Source organism: Antechinus flavipes, chromosome 3 (assembly GCF_016432865.1).
Source record: "Antechinus flavipes isolate AdamAnt ecotype Samford, QLD, Australia chromosome 3, AdamAnt_v2, whole genome shotgun sequence".
Taxonomy (NCBI): Eukaryota; Metazoa; Chordata; class Mammalia; order Dasyuromorphia; family Dasyuridae; genus Antechinus; species Antechinus flavipes.
Genome location: NC_067400.1, coordinates 583709550 through 583727769, shown reverse-complemented (window position 1 = coordinate 583727769; position 18220 = coordinate 583709550).

Below are 18220 nucleotides of genomic sequence, written 5' to 3'. Positions count from 1 at the left end.
TTTAAAGTTGGAAAACATGATACCACAACATAGGGGACAGAGAAGTGACCTTCTGGGTTCAAGGCTCAATGATTTACTGGTTTTATGACCTTGGAAAGTTGCAAACTCCCTGTGGTCTAAATAATTCTCTAAAAAGAGAAATGAAAGAAGAGTTTTCTGACCCCATTAATTTGGTTAGTGGAACATTTTCAATTGGAGAGACAGAAACAGAAACACAGGGAGACAGACAGAGAGATAGAAAGAGAGAGAGGCAGAGAGACAAAAGGAGGGAGAGGGAGGGAGAGAGAGAAAGAGAAGAGGGAAAGAGGGAGGGAGAGAGAGAGAGAAGAAGGGAGAGGAAGAGGGAAGAGATGGGGGAAGCAAGAGAGTGAGACAGAGAGACAGACAGAGACAAAGACAGAGAGACAAGAGACAGAGAAATATAGAGACGGAGAGAGAGAGGGAGGAGAAAATTGTGCATATTTGGAGACAAATGGAAATAAAGAAGGAAAAATTAAGGATGAGAAAGGAGGGATTGACAAGCACTCTAAAGAGATGGGAGGAGATGGGTACAAGGGCATTAAACTTGACTCAGATCTGCATTGACACATTAAGTGTATAAATGAGCTAACCAGGAATAGAAATACATTTCTGATGCTCCATTCTGCACCCAGTTTTAGGAAGTCAGGCGTCAAAGGTCAGACCTCCTTGAGCTGCCAGTAGTGGTAGGAATGCCAAGTTCTGGAGTCTGGGATCTTGCTCCAGAATCTCTACATGATCATGGCTTCTTCTATAGCTGGAAAAGGGAAGAGGGACAAGGACATGAAGCTGAGGAAGAAATGGGAAGGGAGTTGATGCCGGTGCACCCCTAAAACTGAAAGAAAATGCTTGGAGGTTACAACCTACATCAACAGAAAGATCTGTGCAGCCTTTTTGCCCTTTTCTACCATCCCAGAGTGAGCGAGTCACTGCTGGAAATAATGAGAGGATGGAAAATGAAGAGAGGAACCCAGCAATTAGTGGGTACTGGGCCAACAAACAGGAACAAAAGGGCTTTGGATCTATTTGAAGGAATTGGATCCCAACCTCTAAATAAAACTAAACCGAGTAAGCCCAGATTCAGAGAATGCTTTTAAGATCATTTGCCATCCCGTTTTCCATTCTTTTTCTCTGAGGTCTCCACCTCTCAAAGATAGCAGGATCTTCATCCTTGAATCCCCTCCTAAGGTTTTCTATGATTAGTGGCAGAATGGGACAAGCAAGTCATGCGATGTATTGGAAAGAGCACTGGAATGGGAGTCAGGAACCTGGGGTTCATGTCAATTCAGCAAGCATTTGTTAATTGCCTACTGTGTGCCAAACACAAGGCTAAGCCAACAAGTCAATTTACCAGGCATTGAAGTGCCTACTATGTGCCAGACACAAGGCTAAGCCAACAAGTCATTTGCTAAGTGCCTACCATGTGCCAACCACAGTGCTGAGCACTGAAGATACAAAGCAAGGGGGGAGAATTTTACCCTCAAGGATCTTACCATCTAAAGTGGGAGAAAACCTACACATAAATAACTTTGTGCAAACAAGATATATCCAAGGCTTGGAAGGAATGCATGCTAGGACTGGAAGGGACCTTAGAATGTCAGAGCTAGAAGGAAGCTTAGAACACAGAATATTAGAGCTGGAAGAGACCTTAGAACACAGAATGTTAGAACTAAGAAAGACTTTAGGAGAGAGGATATGAATGCAAGAAGGAAGCACTATACAGAGAAGGTGAGAACTGGAAAAGATCCCAGAGATCAGGGAATGTTAACACACTAGTAGCCACTTTGGAACAATGACTCCTAGAGTTAGAAAGAGCCTGTGGGGCTCTTACATCCCATCCCATCAATCCCATTCTTCCTTTTGATAAATGTGTTACCAGAGACTTCAAGAAGGACAAAGCTGGAATTTGAACCCAAATCTCCTGACTTAAGCTACTATTCTAGTCTTCACTCTGCTGGTAAAGAGATGATATCAATTGGGGTTCATATGGGGGAAAGGGGAGGAGATTGAGGGAACCAAAGCAGCTTGTTTTATAGGCATGAGAGCTGACCCTAAAGGAGCAGGGTAGTTTAAAACTTCATTAAAAAGCTGTTGTCAGAATGGAACAGAAAATGCCCATCCACATCTACAGACAGAACTATGGACACTGTGGATCGAAGCAGAGTATTCGTCTGTTTGTTTGCTTTTTCTTTCTCATGTTTTTTCCCCTTTTGGTACAATTTTTTTTTGCACAACATGACAGATATGGAAATATGTTTAAAAGGATTGTATATATTTAACCTAAAAAAGAGGAAGAAGAAGAAGAAGGAGCGGCTATTGCACTACAAGAAATGACAGCTTCCACAGAAAACTTATAGGAACCATTGTAAAATGAAGTGAATGGAATCAGGAAAACACTTTATATATTTATACTTTTTAACTTAAAAACCCCTGATCAATGCAATGATTAACTATGATTTCACAGAATCAATGATGAACATGTTACCCACATCCTGTAAGAGAAATAATGGTCTAATATGTAGAATGAGACACATTTTTGGATATAGGCAGGAATTAATTTTGTTTGAGGATATCCTTTTTTTTCCTGGGGGGTGAGGCAGAAGAGAAAAGGGAGAGAGAGAAGATAAATACTTGTTAATTTTTTAAAAGCACATACACATATGTGTATACAAATATATACACACACATACACATGTGTGTGGAGAGAGAGAAAGAGAGAGAGAGAGACAGGGAGAGAGAGAGAGACAGAGACAGAGACAGAAAGAGAGAGAGACAGAGAGAGAGAGACAGAGACAGAGAGAGAGAGAGAGAGAGAGAGACAGAGAGAGAGACAGAGAGAGAAAGACAGAGAGACAGAGAGAGAGAGAGAGGAGCGAGACAGAGAGACAGAGAGACAGACACAGAGACAGAGACAGACACCGAGATAGAGAAGAGACAGAGAGAGACAGAGACAGAGAGAGAGAGAGAGAGAGAGAGAGAGAGAAGAGAGAGAGAGAGAGAACAGAGACAGAGACAAACACAGAGACAGAGAAAAGACAGAGAGAGACAGAGACAGAGAGAGAGAGAGAGAGAGAGAAACAGAGACAGAGACAAACACAGAGACAGAGAAGAGACAGACAGAGACGAGAGAGAGACAGAGAGAGAGAGAGAGAGAGAGAGAGAGAGAGAGAGAGAGAGAGAGAGAGTAAAAGCAGCTAACTTTTGCTTTAGACCCTGCCATTGGTTAGACTACAATGCTGGCAAGAGAATAAGGTAGTACCCATCAGCTTCTCTGGCTTCTCCAGCCAGCTATACCAGGTCCTTCCTTAGGTGAGTCCAGGCTGCCCTTGCTTCCTAGGGCTGAGAGGGTGGAGTCCTTCCAGGTACATTTCATATTGTCCCCCCCTCCTCCCACTTCCCTTATCATTCCTACTCTGTGACTCACACTGTTTGCATTGCAGGTGCTGCAGTCTGGGAGGGCTGAAGAGATGAGGTCACTGGCATTATAACCTGTCTGTTGAGCCCTTACCCAGACAACAGTACCCTCTCTGCCTCATGGCCCCTGAGAAAGGAACGGTGAGGGTGTCTGTGAGTATGAAAGGGGGAGGTGACATCCACTGCAAGAATAGATTGAACAGGAGAAGGAGGCACAGAGAAGCAAGGCAGCTTTGAAAACTTTGTTGTAATGGATTTAACATGTATTTTAACATGTTTAAATATATTGAATTGCTTGCCATCTAAGGGAGGGGATGGAGGGAAGGAGGAGAAAATTTGAAACACAAGGCTATGCAAGGCTCAATGTTGTCAAATTATCCGTGTATATGTTTTGAAAATAAAAAGCTTTATTTTTTTAAAGTGCATATATAACTGCAACATATCCAACATATAAAGGACTACTTGCCATCTAGGGGAGGGGGTGGAGGGAGGGAGGGAAAAAAAAATCGGAACAGAAACGAGTGTCAATATAAAGTAATTATTAAATAAAAATTTAAAAAGAAGAAGAAAAAAAATAAAGTGCATATATAGTAGAAGAAATTAAAAAAACAAATCTCAACTAAATTAAAAAAGGGGGGCAGCTAGGTGGCATAGTAGAGAGAGCCCCGGTCCTGAAGTCAGGAGGACCCAAGTACAAATCTAATTTCAGACATTTAATACTTCCTAGTTGTGTGACCCTGGGCAAGTCACTTAACCCCAATTGCCTCAGAAATAGAAAAAAAGAAAAGAAAACTCTATATTGATGAAATGATTTAGATCAATTCTAAAGTCTTGTGATGGAGAGAGCCATCTGCCTCCAGAGAGAGGACTATGGAGACTGAATGTGGATCACACCATAGAATTTTCACCTTTTTTTGTTGTTTGTTTACATTTTGTTTTCTTTCTCTTTTTTTTTCCTTTTTGACTTGATTTTTCTTGTGCAGCACAATCAGTGTGGAAATATGTATACAAGAACAGCACATGTTTAATGTATATTGGATTACTTGCTATCTAAGGGAGGGAAATGGGAGAGGAGGGAGAAGAGAGGGGGAAGGGAGAGAGAAAAATTTGTAACACAAGGTTCTGCAAGGATAAATGCTGAAAACTATCTTTATGTGTATTTTGAAAATAAAAAGCTATTACTTTAAAAAAAAAAAAAAGGAAAGCTCTGTGTTGAATGTAGTACAGTACAAAAAAGAAAAACAAGCTGCACATGGATTAGTCTTAGTTTCCAGTATGATCCTTTCCTTCTCTTCTACAACATTCATGGAAACACTCATTTAATTTAATGTTTGCTAAATTCACAATTTTTTAAATTTAAAAAAAAAAAGGGAGAAGGATAGTTGCCTTGGACTTAATGGCCTGGCAAAAAGAGCCCTGACACAAGCAAAGATGATAGAAGCAAGCTGGTAGCTTAGAGGCAGCAACACAGCCAAATTCTCTTACGATTCTCCTCTAAACAACTTTAAAAGAATGCATCAGGTCAACTTTTGGAGTGGCAGAGAGATTTTTCCAGGCTAAGCTCATTTAGGAGGAGGCAGGAGGGGTCCGTGACACTGGGGGGAAAGCCCAGAGTACATGGGCGGCAGGCAGCTCCAGCACCAGCTGTGGGCCTTGTAAGTGCCTGAACGACAGCAGGAGCTCTCAAGCCAGAGATCGTAAACGAGTTGGACAACTGGTTGGAAAACAATTACAGGGGACCCTTTGCTGGCCTTGGGGGCAGCCCTATGGCCTATACACAATTCTGGGGTGTAGGGTGGAGAGGAATATTTGGGGCCTATCAAAAGGAAGCAGGGATCTTGATCAGAGTTTCACAGCAAAGAGGGGAATGAATGCCTGCAGTACAGAGGACCAGAGGTCCTTCCTGGTGAAGACCAGAATTAAGAACAGAACAATGGCCATACTTCCCTCAGATCATACATATCCCTCAGAGCCTTGGAAGCTCTGGATATTTGCAGACCCCCAGAACTAATTCTGAAAACAGCAGCACGAAAAGATCTGAAGCATGAGACCAAGGCCCTTCCAGCTCCTGTGTTCTAAGAACCCTTATATTCTCTGTCCTAGGGTCCTTTCCAGATCTAAGATTCCTTCCAGGTCTAACATTCTACGAGTCCAGAAGCTTGGAAAGCACCTCCTCAAAGGTCTGCAGCAATCATCCTCAACATCTTCCTCCTACAGGGGTCCTCAAACTTTTTAAATAGGGGCCAGTTCATTGTCCCTCAGACTGTGGGAGGGCCCGACTCTAATAAAAACAAAAACTTTGTTCTGTGGGCCTTTAAATAAAGAAACTTCCTAGCCCTGGGTGAGGGGGATGAACGTCTTCAGCTGCTGCATCTGGCCAATGGGCCGTAGTTTGAGGACCCCTGCATAGGACATCATTACATAGCACTTTAAGGGCTGTAGGGCCTTTTTCCTAGAATACCTTGTTTTCTCCTCCCAGTAATTCTAGGAGGGAGGCGCCAATCTGATTCCCATTTTACAGGCGAAGAAACTGGGCTGGACAAAGGTTAAGTCGCCTTTTCTGTCTCACTGCTGCTAAGAGTTAGGGGCAGGCTTTGAAGTCAGGTCTTGGTTCCAGGTCCAGAAGAGCCAGGTCACAGTCCTGAGGCCCCCTCCCACACGTACTGACCCCTCTGGAGGTCTGGGCGCTTTGGTCCAATGCACACTATTGTTGGTCCTGGACAGCTCTCACAGCCAGGAAATCCCAGGTGCTGCCATGAGAGCCCTGGGAGGCAGAGTCTCTGAAATGGAGCTGGGTAAAGTAGAGTGGAGCAAGGCTGCCCCGCGGTGGCCAGAGCTACTTGTGACTGGCTGCAATTGCTTATGGTGATAGGTGGCCGGCCACCCTTCTCAGGGAGATGATTAAAGAATCACAGCAGGAAAATCATGGAGTCTTGCAGTGCAGGTGGGGAAGTTGTTCTGTGCTCTGAGGGATTGTTGGAAGTCTGAATGGGAATGGAGACAGTCCTGGGGCTCATGGGCTTTGACAGGTTTCACCCAGTAAGGCTGAGAAGAAGGCAAGGTAGAGGGAGAACAAGATGGCTAGTTCTTTTGACCCTAAATTTTAGGCAAAAGCTCAAAGGAGGTAGGGGGAATTGACCCATCCAGCTATTTGGCTGCTCTTATGGAAGAAGAGATACAGAGCAATAGAGGGGTACAGTTGTAAAAGGCCTTGGAACCCAGGAGGTCAGAGCTGGAAGGGCCCTTAGAACTCAGGAAGTCAGAGCTGGGAGGGCCCTTAGAACCCAGGAGGTCAGAGCTGGGAGGGCCCTTAGAACCCAGGAGGTCAGAGCCAAGAGGCCTCTGTTAACACATGTTAAAGCCAGAAGGGCCTTGTGTAATTTCTAGGCAGAAGACATCTCATTCTCAGCCGCAACTACTTCTCCCTCTGTCTCTCCATCATCTGCCTAGAAATGGGGTCCTCTGTGCCAGGAGCTGGAGCCCCCCGCAGCCTACCTGAGCTGCTCGATTAAGAAGCTAGAAGAAAGGTTTGTGTAAATGTCAAAAAGCAGGAGTCTGTGTGTGTCTCTGGCCACATTCCGAAGTCCGAAGACAGGCCTAATCCTGCCATAATTCAAGCTGCAGAGCCTCTACACTGTGTTCTGTAACTTTGTTACGGTGTAATAAATACACTGCTGCAAACCCCATTCCCAGGCTCCAGGACCTGGAGAGGAAACAGATGTCCAGGCCTTGTAGTGAAGGAGAAGGCTGGAAAGCAGGGCGGGCCTTGGGAAAGGGAGCCCGAGCACAGCTGCCGGCCGAGAGCAGATCTGGGGCCGTGGGGGCAGGGGTCGAGTAGTGAGGGGCTTTTTCTGAGGGAGGCTGAGGGAAGGGGAGGCAGCCAGTTTGATGGTTCTTGGTGAGCCCTATGGGAGAATCACAACCAGGGTCTTACAGGAGGCAGGGTGCGGGAGGAGGGGCTGGGGCAGAATCAAAGAAACTGGGCTCAAATTCAGACCTTGGTACTTGTTGACTGTGTGGTCTTGGACGGAGCTTTTCCCACCATTTAGTCCATTCTCTCCGTAAAAGAAGACCCTGCATCCCTACTTCCCCAAGCTATTATTTTAAAAATTGCTTTATAAACTATGAATGCTAACACTTAGCATTTCTATCATTTGTTTACAAATATTACCATTGGATTTTCATAGAGATTTAGCTGCTATTATTAACTCCATTTCCATCGAGGAAACTGAGGCAGACAGAGCTTAGGTGACTTGCTCAAGAGGCCATGCAGGCAGTTCTCTGGATTTGAACTCAGATCTTTCAGATTCTAAGCTGTCACTCTATCCACTGTACCTCTTATCTAACAATTGTGGAATACTGTAGATCAGGGGGCAATTGTTTCAATATGTGAAGGTATCATAGAGAGCTCCCCCATAAGCCCGATCTTTTCAGCAGTCGGTAACTTTTATTATTAAAAGGTGAGTGTCTTAGACATATACATACAAGAAACCGAATGCTATTATGTAATAATTATATAATACATATTACCATATTTTTATTTTATATGTTACATATATATGTAATATAATTATAATGACTGCCTTTAATTTAAGATTAATTGAGAACATAAACTTCCCTCCTTCTTTTATGTATTGATAGGATTGGCATATAATATTAAATACACACCAATGATATATTGGTTAATTTTGCTGAATTGCTTTTCTCTCTCTTTCTTTTTTTATTTTGTTTTTTGTTTCAAGAAATGGTTGTATATTTAACATGTATTGGACTACCTGCCATCTGGGGGAAAGGGTTGGGGGAAGGAGGGAAAAAATTGGAACAAGAGGATTTAGCTGAAAAATTACCTATGCATATATTTGTTTTTTTTTTTAATTTTTAAGTATTTCTTTTTATTTATTTTTTAAATAACTTTTTATTGATAGAATTCATGCCAGGGTAATTTTTTACAGCATTATCCCTTGCACTCACTTCTGTTCCAATTTTTCCCCTCCCTCCCTCCACCCCCTCCCCCAGATGGCAAGCAATCCTTTACATGTTGAATAGGTTACAGTATATTCTGGATACAATATACGTGTGCAGAACCGAACAGTTCTCTTGTTGCACAGGGAGAATTGGATTCAGAAGGTATAAATAATCCGGGAAGAAAAACAAAAATGCAAGCAGTTTATATTCATTTCCCAGTGTTCTTTCTTTGGGTGTAGCTGCTTCTGTCCATCCTTGATCAATTGAAACTGAATTAACTCTCTTTATCGAAGAGATCCACTTCCATCAGAATACATCCTCAAACAGTATCATTGTTGAGGTATATAATGATCTCCTGGTTCTGCTCATTTCACTTATATGCATATATTTGTAAATAAAAAGTTATAATAATAATTTAAAAAATAAATCTCACACCAGAAACTCCAAAAAAAAAAAAAAAAAGAAAGAAAGAAAGAAATGGTTGTCTGGGTAAAGACAGCAGAAAGATAGATTCATGAATGAGGGGGATATAAAAAGCAAAAATAGCAATACAAATTTAGGGAAGGCATTTGAGGGTTCCCTAATAATTGTATGTGTACCTTTCTTGGACATAGTATTCAACACAATGGGAATTTTATTTATAGAAATTCTGTTTGATGATCCAGTCCTCTGGATTATAAATACTTCTGGATCTCTCCATTGATACATATAGTAAAAAGTTGACATAATTAATCAGGCATTTATTAAGCACCTAATATGTGTGAGGTACTGTTCTAAGCATTAGAAATGGATGGGTAGAGGAATTATTAAACACCCACTATGTACCAGATACCATTCTAAGCACTGGGATTAGATGGATAGAGAATTTATTTAGCACCTACTATATGCTAAGACAAAGCAGTCCCTTCTCTCAAAATACTTACAATCTAATAGAATACAACTCATAAAAAGGAGCTGGGAGTAGTGGGTGTACTGATATGGTGGAGATGGTCAAGAAAAGATAGAAAGACATGCTTCCAGAGAAGAGTTCAACATTGGGAGGTGGCAGCGAAAGAACTCTGGGAGATGACTATGAACCACTATATTGAATTCCCAATCCCTCTATTTTTGTCCGCCTGCATTTTGGATTTCCTTCACTAATTGTACACTATTTCAGAGTCCGATTCTTTTTGTACAGCAAAATAAATGTTTGGACATGTATACATATATTATATTTAACTTATACTTTAACATATTTAACATGTATTGGTCAACCTGCCATCAGGGGGAGGGGATGGGGGAAGGAGGGGAAAAATTGGAACAAAAGGATTTGCAATTGTCAATGATGAAAAATTACCCATACATACAAACTTGTAATAAAAAGCTATTTAAAAAAATAAGATTGGGAGGTGGGAGAAGTGGAATGGGGACAATAACTACATGATGAAGAGATGGCTAAAATGAACAGCCGATGCTCTAGCAAAGTAAGGCTAAAGCCTTCCTATCAGTGTCTGAGGCCCAAGATCGGAGTCAAAGGTTGTGGGAGTGGTATGAGGACATGAGATCAAAAACAAAGGCCTGTTTGCTCTCAAGGAGTTTACATTATGCCTAGGAAAAACCCAGCAACACATTCACAGGATGTTGACATAAAACATCTACATATGATGTCTCGACTACTTACAAAATAAATTAAATGTGATTTCTGACTGGTGGTAGAGGGAGCAGTAACAACTGGGGGAACCAGGAAGGACCTTAGGTCAACAAGAATTTATTATGGATGACTACCACGTGCCTTGAAGGGAACTAAGTGTTTCAAAAGTGGCAGAGGTAAAGGGAGAGTGTATTCCTCGCATGGTGGACAGTCTGGGCAAAGACTTGGAGGTAGGACGTGGGATGGGAATATAAGCTGCTTCAACATGCTCGTGTTTAGAGTGTTGGAGATGATGGTCCTGCAATCCGATATAACTGGAATGTTTCTGAATACCAGAAATTAGGAAGGTCATGCCCTCTTTGGGATTGTGCTTTGTAGAAGTTGTCCTCAGAGGAGGCGAGATGGTGGATAGAGCATTAGTTCTGAAGTCAGGAGGACCTGAGTTCAAATGTGATCTCAGACACTTAACACTTCCTGGCTGTGTGAGCCCGGGCAAGTCCCTTAATCCCAATTGTCTCAGGGGAAAAAAAAACATTGAGAGGCAGAATGCACCTAATCTCAAACTGAAGTATCAGAGGTGAAGGGGGTAAGAATCTAGGGGAGTGTTAACAGATGGTATGGATGTGTACAGAGAAGCATCATGTTTGCATCTGATGGAGAGTTGTCTGTTGTGACTTGGTAGGGGAAAATTAGAAGAAGGAATTACATTGATTCGCACTTTGATCCGGAAGGTGGAGAATCTGGGTAAGTGAGAAGACTGCAGGCAGAGGACCCAGTATTTCCCCAACACATCATCAGAGTCCTAGACCATAAAAAACTTGATTGATCAGCACTGATGTTGAGCAATCAGTCCACAAGCATTAATAATAGTAATAATAATTTTATATTGGTTAATTAATCACTATTCATTATGAATGCTTGAAGATGAGTCTTCCTGATATCAAACCTAGGGCTCTATGCACTGTGCCACTGGGCTGCCCCTGGCACATCAGGTACTTAATAAATAGTTATTGATGATGATCCATCCTATGAATCTCCTCTGATAGGAGCCTTCATAGGAAAACTCTGGGTAGGTCATTAATCCAAATGTGATAAGATGGTAACATAATAATAGCTGCCATTTATATAGCACTTTAACATAGGCAAAGTGCTCTGTATACATTAACTCTGGTAAGCCTCACAGTAGCAACTTGGAGTCAGCAAATCCAGATTCAAATTCTACTTCTACTTAGTAGTTCTATGATCAATGAGTAAAACTGAGATAATAATACACTATCTAGAGGAGTTGTTTTAGTGCAAAGTACTTGAATAAGAATAGCTAGAATTTATATATTTTAAGGTTCACACAGAAATAAATACATATATACATATACACACTATATCTTTAGATAGATGAACAGACACAGATAGATAAATAGATGGATAGATGGATGGATGGATAGATAGATGAATAATCAGACACAGATAGATAGATAGATAGATGGATAGATAGATGAATAGATAGATATAGATTGACAGAGGAATAGCCAGACAGAGAGAGAAGAGAGAGGGGAGAGGGAGGGAGGGAGATTCTTCTTTGATTTCCCCAATAATCTTGGAAAGTGCTATTTCAGTTGAAAAAACAGGCAGATAATAGTTAAGTGACTCATTCAAGGTCATATAGCTAATAAGTATCTAGAGATGGACTTGAACCTAGCTTTTCCTGAGTCAAAGGCCAACACTAGACTTTTGTTTTTATTTATTTTTTGCTTATGTTTGCATCCCCAGCTTTTAATAGTACCTGACCCATATTGAGCACTTAATACATCTTCCACTTTCCCTCCCTTCCTCCCTCTCTCCCATCCTTTCTTCCTTCCTTCCCTTCTCTTTTTTCCCCTTCCCTTCTTTCCCTTCCAAAGCACCAATCAGTAAGCATTTATTAAGCACCTACTGCATTCCAGGCACTGCATCAAGCACTAAGGATAAAAGACAAAGAATGAACCGATTCCTCCAGATTGTCGCTATGCTTTATTCCCGGGGGTTCTGGCTCGGCTCTCGGGGCTCACTCGGGGTCCTTCAACTTTTTGCCCACTTGCTCAGGGAAGGTTTCTAGGGGTAGAAGCCATCGGGGCAGCTTTCAATAAATAGGAGAACCGGCCCCCGAGCCTTACGAACAAGGGTGACTGGAGCAGTCTTTGGGGTGAATGGGAAGGGCAGTGCCGGCGTGTGTCCGATTGTGCCTCGGTGAAAGGCTGAGAGTGTTGGGGGGAGAACAACAGGTGTGAGAAAGTCGGGCCGAGTCTGTGTGAGCGCGTGTGCCCACTCTGGGGGCGCGCCCATGAATGTGAGTATTGTGAGCCGGGAGACCGTGTGCGGCGGGGAAGGAGGGAGACAGAGAGCGTGTGCGGCGGGCTACGGACTGCGTCTTGGCAAGAGCCTCCTCCATTTCTGGCTTCCGTCAGGCTTTCCGAAGACTGATGTACTGTGGGCACAGCCAAGAACCACATTCAGTATTTAGTCACCTAAAAGATTGAGTGGAAGGGAATTAAAAACACTGATGAGCCACAGCTGTTTCTCATCTGGGCAGCGGGGTCTGGGAAACGCGCGGGGCATGCTGGTAGTGACCAGCAGGGGACAGCAGCGGCTCATTCCGGAGAGGAAACAGCGGGCCGATAGAAACTGGGGGAGGGAGAGCTAAGGCTAGAAGGAAGGGGGAGATAGACAGACAGACAGATAGATAGATAGATTAACAGTTAGGATAGAAAGAAAGATAGACAAATGATTGATAGATAGATAGGTGATAGGTAGATGAGAGATAGATAGATAGATAGATAGATTAACCACTAGAGGAGAGAGAGACAGAGAGAGAGACAGAGACAGAGACAGAGAGAGACAGAGAGACAGAGAGAGACAGAGACAGAGACAGACAGAGAGAGAGAGAGAGAGAGAGAGAGACAGAGACAGAGATTAACAGCTAGGATAGATGAATAGATAGATAGATAGATGATAGATAGATAGATAAACAGCTAGGATAGATGGATAAGTAGGTAGGTAGGTAGGTAGTAGGTAGATTAAAGTGGGGGGGGGAAGAAGTGGTTAGGGGTGGGGGGGATCCTGAAAGCTGATTCCTAACTATATTTAACTGAAATCCACTCCTGCATTATCTGTGGAACATCTTCCCACAAAACCATAGGGATGACTGTGATCTGAGGTACCTTCTAGTTCTAGCTGGATCTTAAACTTCTACCTGACTGATATCTTTATCTCTGTTCCACTTGTGATGCCTTTTCTCACTGAGAAATTTTTATATGACCCTGGGTATATAAGTACAAGAAATAGGTATACAAATCAAATATTTAAGAATAATAAATCATAATTTTATGATTACATGGAGTCAGTTACATGACTCCAAGACCCACTGTTTAAGAAGTTTTGCTTTATACATCTCAAATGCAAAATGTCCTCAATGCAAGCAATTCATTCTTAACGAAGAAGGGATCACAGTTGGACCCAGGAGGAGGGACCATTTAGAACTCTCCCTTCTCAACCAAGGGTCCCCTATGCTTTGGACCTATTTGTACAGTCTGGACTGCATTCAGTCCTAGGGGAGTCTGACCACCTAGAAGAGGGATTAGATTCTTTTTCTCATATTCTTTGACTTCTTATGCTTTCCCATCCTGATGTCCTAGGAGATAATTGTCTAAGGCTTGAGTCTGGGCTCACTTCAGGAAGATCTCCCCAAAGGGTGTGTGTATGGGAATGTATAAAATTATTCCACTGATAGTATGAATCAGATATGGGACAAAGTACTTATTTTCTTCAAACAAAAGAAATACTAAATATGGTAACATTTAGCATTACTTATGCTATTTTAATATATTTATATGTTTATATATTTAGCATAATATTTAAAATGCTAATAACATGAGATAAAACACTCACAGACATGCATTGACAAAGGCTAAAAAAATCAGTATTTGTTGTTTAGTCATTTTAGTCATTGTTTAGTATTTATTTAGTCATTTCACTAATGTCCAAGCCTTCATGACCTCACTTGGAGTTTTCTTGGCAGATTTATTGGGGTGATTTGCCATTTTCTTCTCCAGCTCTTTTGTAGATGAGGAAACTGAGGCAAGCAGGATGAATTGTTTTGCCCAGGGTTACCCAGCTGGTAAGTGTCTGAGGCCACATTTGAACTCAGATATTCCTGACTCCAGGGCCAGTTATCCACTGAATCACCCAGATACCTGGAAAGAAAATAGTAAATGTTGTTATAGTTTATGGAGAGATTTTTAGTTGAAAGTATCTCAATGTGAAACAATTTATGGGTCTGCTGATTAGGCATTTTAAAGATTGGCTCTGGTGTGCTTTGGCAAAGTCCATGTCATCTGGAAAGCTAGGACTGGGTTTGGGCTCATACTCCAGACAGAAATTATCTTTTCTACTCTAGAATAGTGGCTTGTGACTCTTCCTATTACCAGTGGTTAGCTCTAACTAAAGAGCCTGGGACTACAGAACCTCTCTGACCCACAAGACAGCCTTTAGAGGTCTAGGGATACATACATCTTGGCAATGGTACTTGTCTTAACATCAGGAAAGAACAAACCCAAAGCTAGAATCGGGTTCACTTAGGCAGGAAGTAGGTTCTAGGTTCTATGTACTTATGGCCACATGGTGGCTGGGATGAGAAATAGAATGAATTGCTTTTCTTCTCCCATTGGGGGAAGTAGCTTGATAGAATCTGCTAGCAAGGAAACGAATAGAGAAGAGAAAATCAGGGAATGAATCCACCATTTTAAAGGGTTCACTGAGGTATGATCTCATCAGCGTCAGTGGCCATTAAGTCATTTCCAAAGAGCCACGTTTGGGTCACTACCAATCAGAAATGGCTGGGAATCAGGAAGGGCAATTTTACCCATCCCCTGTCCAATTGTTGGTTATGATAAGATAATGTCTCCAGTGCTGTAATGGACCTCATAGGCCAACCATTCCAACCTGCTCATTTTCCAGATGAGGAAGCTGGGAACCAGCATAGTTAAGTGATTTGCCTAAACTTAAACAAATAGCAATTATAAGAAGTGGAATAATTCCTTGCTAAAATTGCCCATCTCTCAAACCTTCCTAGGAAGATCACAGTCATCCTCCCAATCACCAAGCTAACTACATTCATCCTCCTTGACTTTTCCTTTATCCTGATCTGAATTGGTTTTTTAGTTAAAGACATGGTCCCTTAATTGAGTCTAAACTGCTCTGGAAAGGGGAAAGGGCATTTGGACTGGAATCTGGAAGTCTCTGAAGACAAGCCACTTAACCTCCCATGTGTCTGTATCTTCAACAATAAAATGAGAATAATAAAACACCTGCCAGTTGTTATAAAGATTGGCTAAGATGACAGGAAAAAATAATGATGAATGTTGGAGGGGATGCGGGTAAACTGGGACACTAATGCATTGTTGGTGGAGTTGTGAACGAATCCAACCATTCTGGAGAGCAATCTGGAATTATGCCCAAAAAATTATCAAATTGTGCATACCCTTTGATCCAGCAGTGTTTCTATTGGGCTTATATCCCAAAGAAATACTAAAGAAGGAAAAGGGACCTGTATGTGCCAAAATGTTTGTAGCACCCCTGTTTGTAGTGGCTAGAAACTGGAAAATGAATGGATGCCCATCAATTGGAGAATGGCTGGGTAAATTGTGGTATATGAATGTTATGGAATATTATTGTTCTGTAAGAAATGACCAGCAGGATGAATACAGAGAGGCTTGGAAAGACTTACATGAACAGATGCTGAGTGAAATGAGCAGAACCAGGAGATCATTATACACTTCGACAACGATATTGTATGAGGACATATTTTGATGGAAGTGGATTTCTTTGACAAAGAGACCTAACTGAGTTTCAATTGATAAATGATAGACAAAAGCAGCTACACCCAAAGAAAGAACACTGGGAAATGAATGTGAACTATCTGCATTTTTGTTTTTCTTCCCGGGTTATTTATACCTTCTGAATCCAATTCTCCCTATGCAACAAGAGAACTGTTCGGTTCTGCAAACATATATTGTATCTAGGATATACTGCAACATATCCAACATATAAAGGACTGCTTGCCATCTAGGGGAGGGGGTGGAGGGAGGGAGGGGAAAAAAATTGGAACAGAAACGAGTGCAAAGGATAATGTTGTAAAAAAAAATTACCCTGGCATGGATTCTGTCAATATAAAGTAATTATTAAATAAAAATTTTTTGAAAAAGCATCTAACAACACCTGGAACATAGAAGATGCTCAATAAATGTTTATTTCTTTCCTTCCTTAAAGAAAACTAGGAATTATTATTATTTTTTTTTTGGCTGAGTCAATTGGGATTAAGTGACTTGCCCAGGGTAACACAGCTAGGAAGTGTTAATTGTCTGAGAACAGATTTGAACTTAGGTCCTCCTGACTTCAGGGATGGTGCTCTATCCACTGAGCCACCTAGCTGCCCCAGAAAACTAGTAATTTTGAAAAGTGAAGGGGAGGAGAGAGCACATTCTAGCAATGGGAGACAGACTGCACAAAAAATTAGAAAATGAATGTCAAGTTCAAGTTCAGGAAACATCATCTAGGAAAGTTTGGCTGGGATATATGGTATAAGATGGTGAGAATTACGTGTAATTAGCCAAGAAAGTTACATTGGACTGAGAATGTGGAGGGTCATGATGCTAAGCTGAGAAGTTTTTATTTTCTCCTATAGGCAATAGGGAGCCACTAAAGATTCTTAAAGAGGAGAGTGGCATATGTTGCTTTAGGAAGATCATTTTAAGAAGCATTAAGGCAAATTAGGAAGCTATTTCAGTTGTCCAGACATGAGGTGATTAAGGTTCGAGTTAAGCGGTGGCCGTATGAGAGAAGGGAAAAAGGTAATTGTCTTTTCTTTTGTGAAGTCTCCCCTAATTCCACTAGAGGATCCCTTTGGTTATCTTGTGTCTATTTATCAGGAGTGGTATGTAGTGTTCAGACTAGCACTTCTGAGGACCACCGAGCCCTTTCCAAGGTTGCTCATCTGCCTTGGGTGCTCATCTGTCTGCCAACTCTTATCTGGGGCACCAAGATGGAAGACACCAGGTTGAGAGTAACTGACAGGCTTCAAACCCATTGGTGAGTTAGGGGGTGTCTGCCCTAAGTAGGTGAAGGCATCTCTGGGGGAAAAGGTAAATGAGAACAATTTATTCCAACTTTACAAAGGCAGTGGAAGCAGGCACTGTGGAGCCCTTGAGTTTGGTTAGACATCAAAGAACCAAGATCACCCACTCTATACTGGGTCATTGCCAGTCTTGCCACTGGACTTTGATGACACAGAGAGAGAAAACTAGACTAAGTTTGTGCAACTCTGCCTCACTTCATCCCCCATAGAAAAACAAAGGATGAACAACAGCAGCATTTATTTATCACTTTACATAATAGCAGCTTTTGCATAGTCTTTTAAGATTTATTGTGCACTTTGCAAATGTTATCTTATTTGATCTTCCCTACAAATCTGAGAGATAGGTGTAAATATTAACCAATTTTACAGATGAGGAAACTGAGGCAGATAGGAATTAAGTGATTTGCCCAAGAAATTTACATGCTGTATCTACCAGTACAAGCTAAATTCCTACAAAGGATAAATTATTTCATTCTTGGTTTTATATTCTTAGATCCTAGTATAGTGCATTATATATAGCAAGTACTTAATAAATGCTGGTTGATGAGGATAGGGAACATCAGGGCAACTAAGTGTTGTTTCCTGTAGTCTGGAAGATCTGAATTCATACACAGCCTCAGACAATTACTGGCCATATGATTCTGAACAAGTCACCCTCTTTGTCTCAGTTTCTTCATCTGTAAAATGAGCTGGAGGAGAAAATGGCAAATTGCTCCAATATCTGTTTGTAGATTTGTAATTTATAGACTTAGATAAGCATGACAGTTTTGAAGCAATTTGGAACTATGCCCAATGGGCAATCAAACTGTGCATATCCTTTGATCCAGCAATACGAGTTCTGTTTCCCAAAGAGAACACTAAAAGGGAGAAAGGACCTCTCTGTACAAAAATCTTATAGCAGTTTTTTTTTTAATGGTGTAAAAGAATTGGAAATGGAGGTCCTGCCCATCAATTGGGCTGATATCGGAAAAAAATGAAAAGACTTATATGGACTGATGCAAAGTGAACTAAGAAGAACCAGAACACTG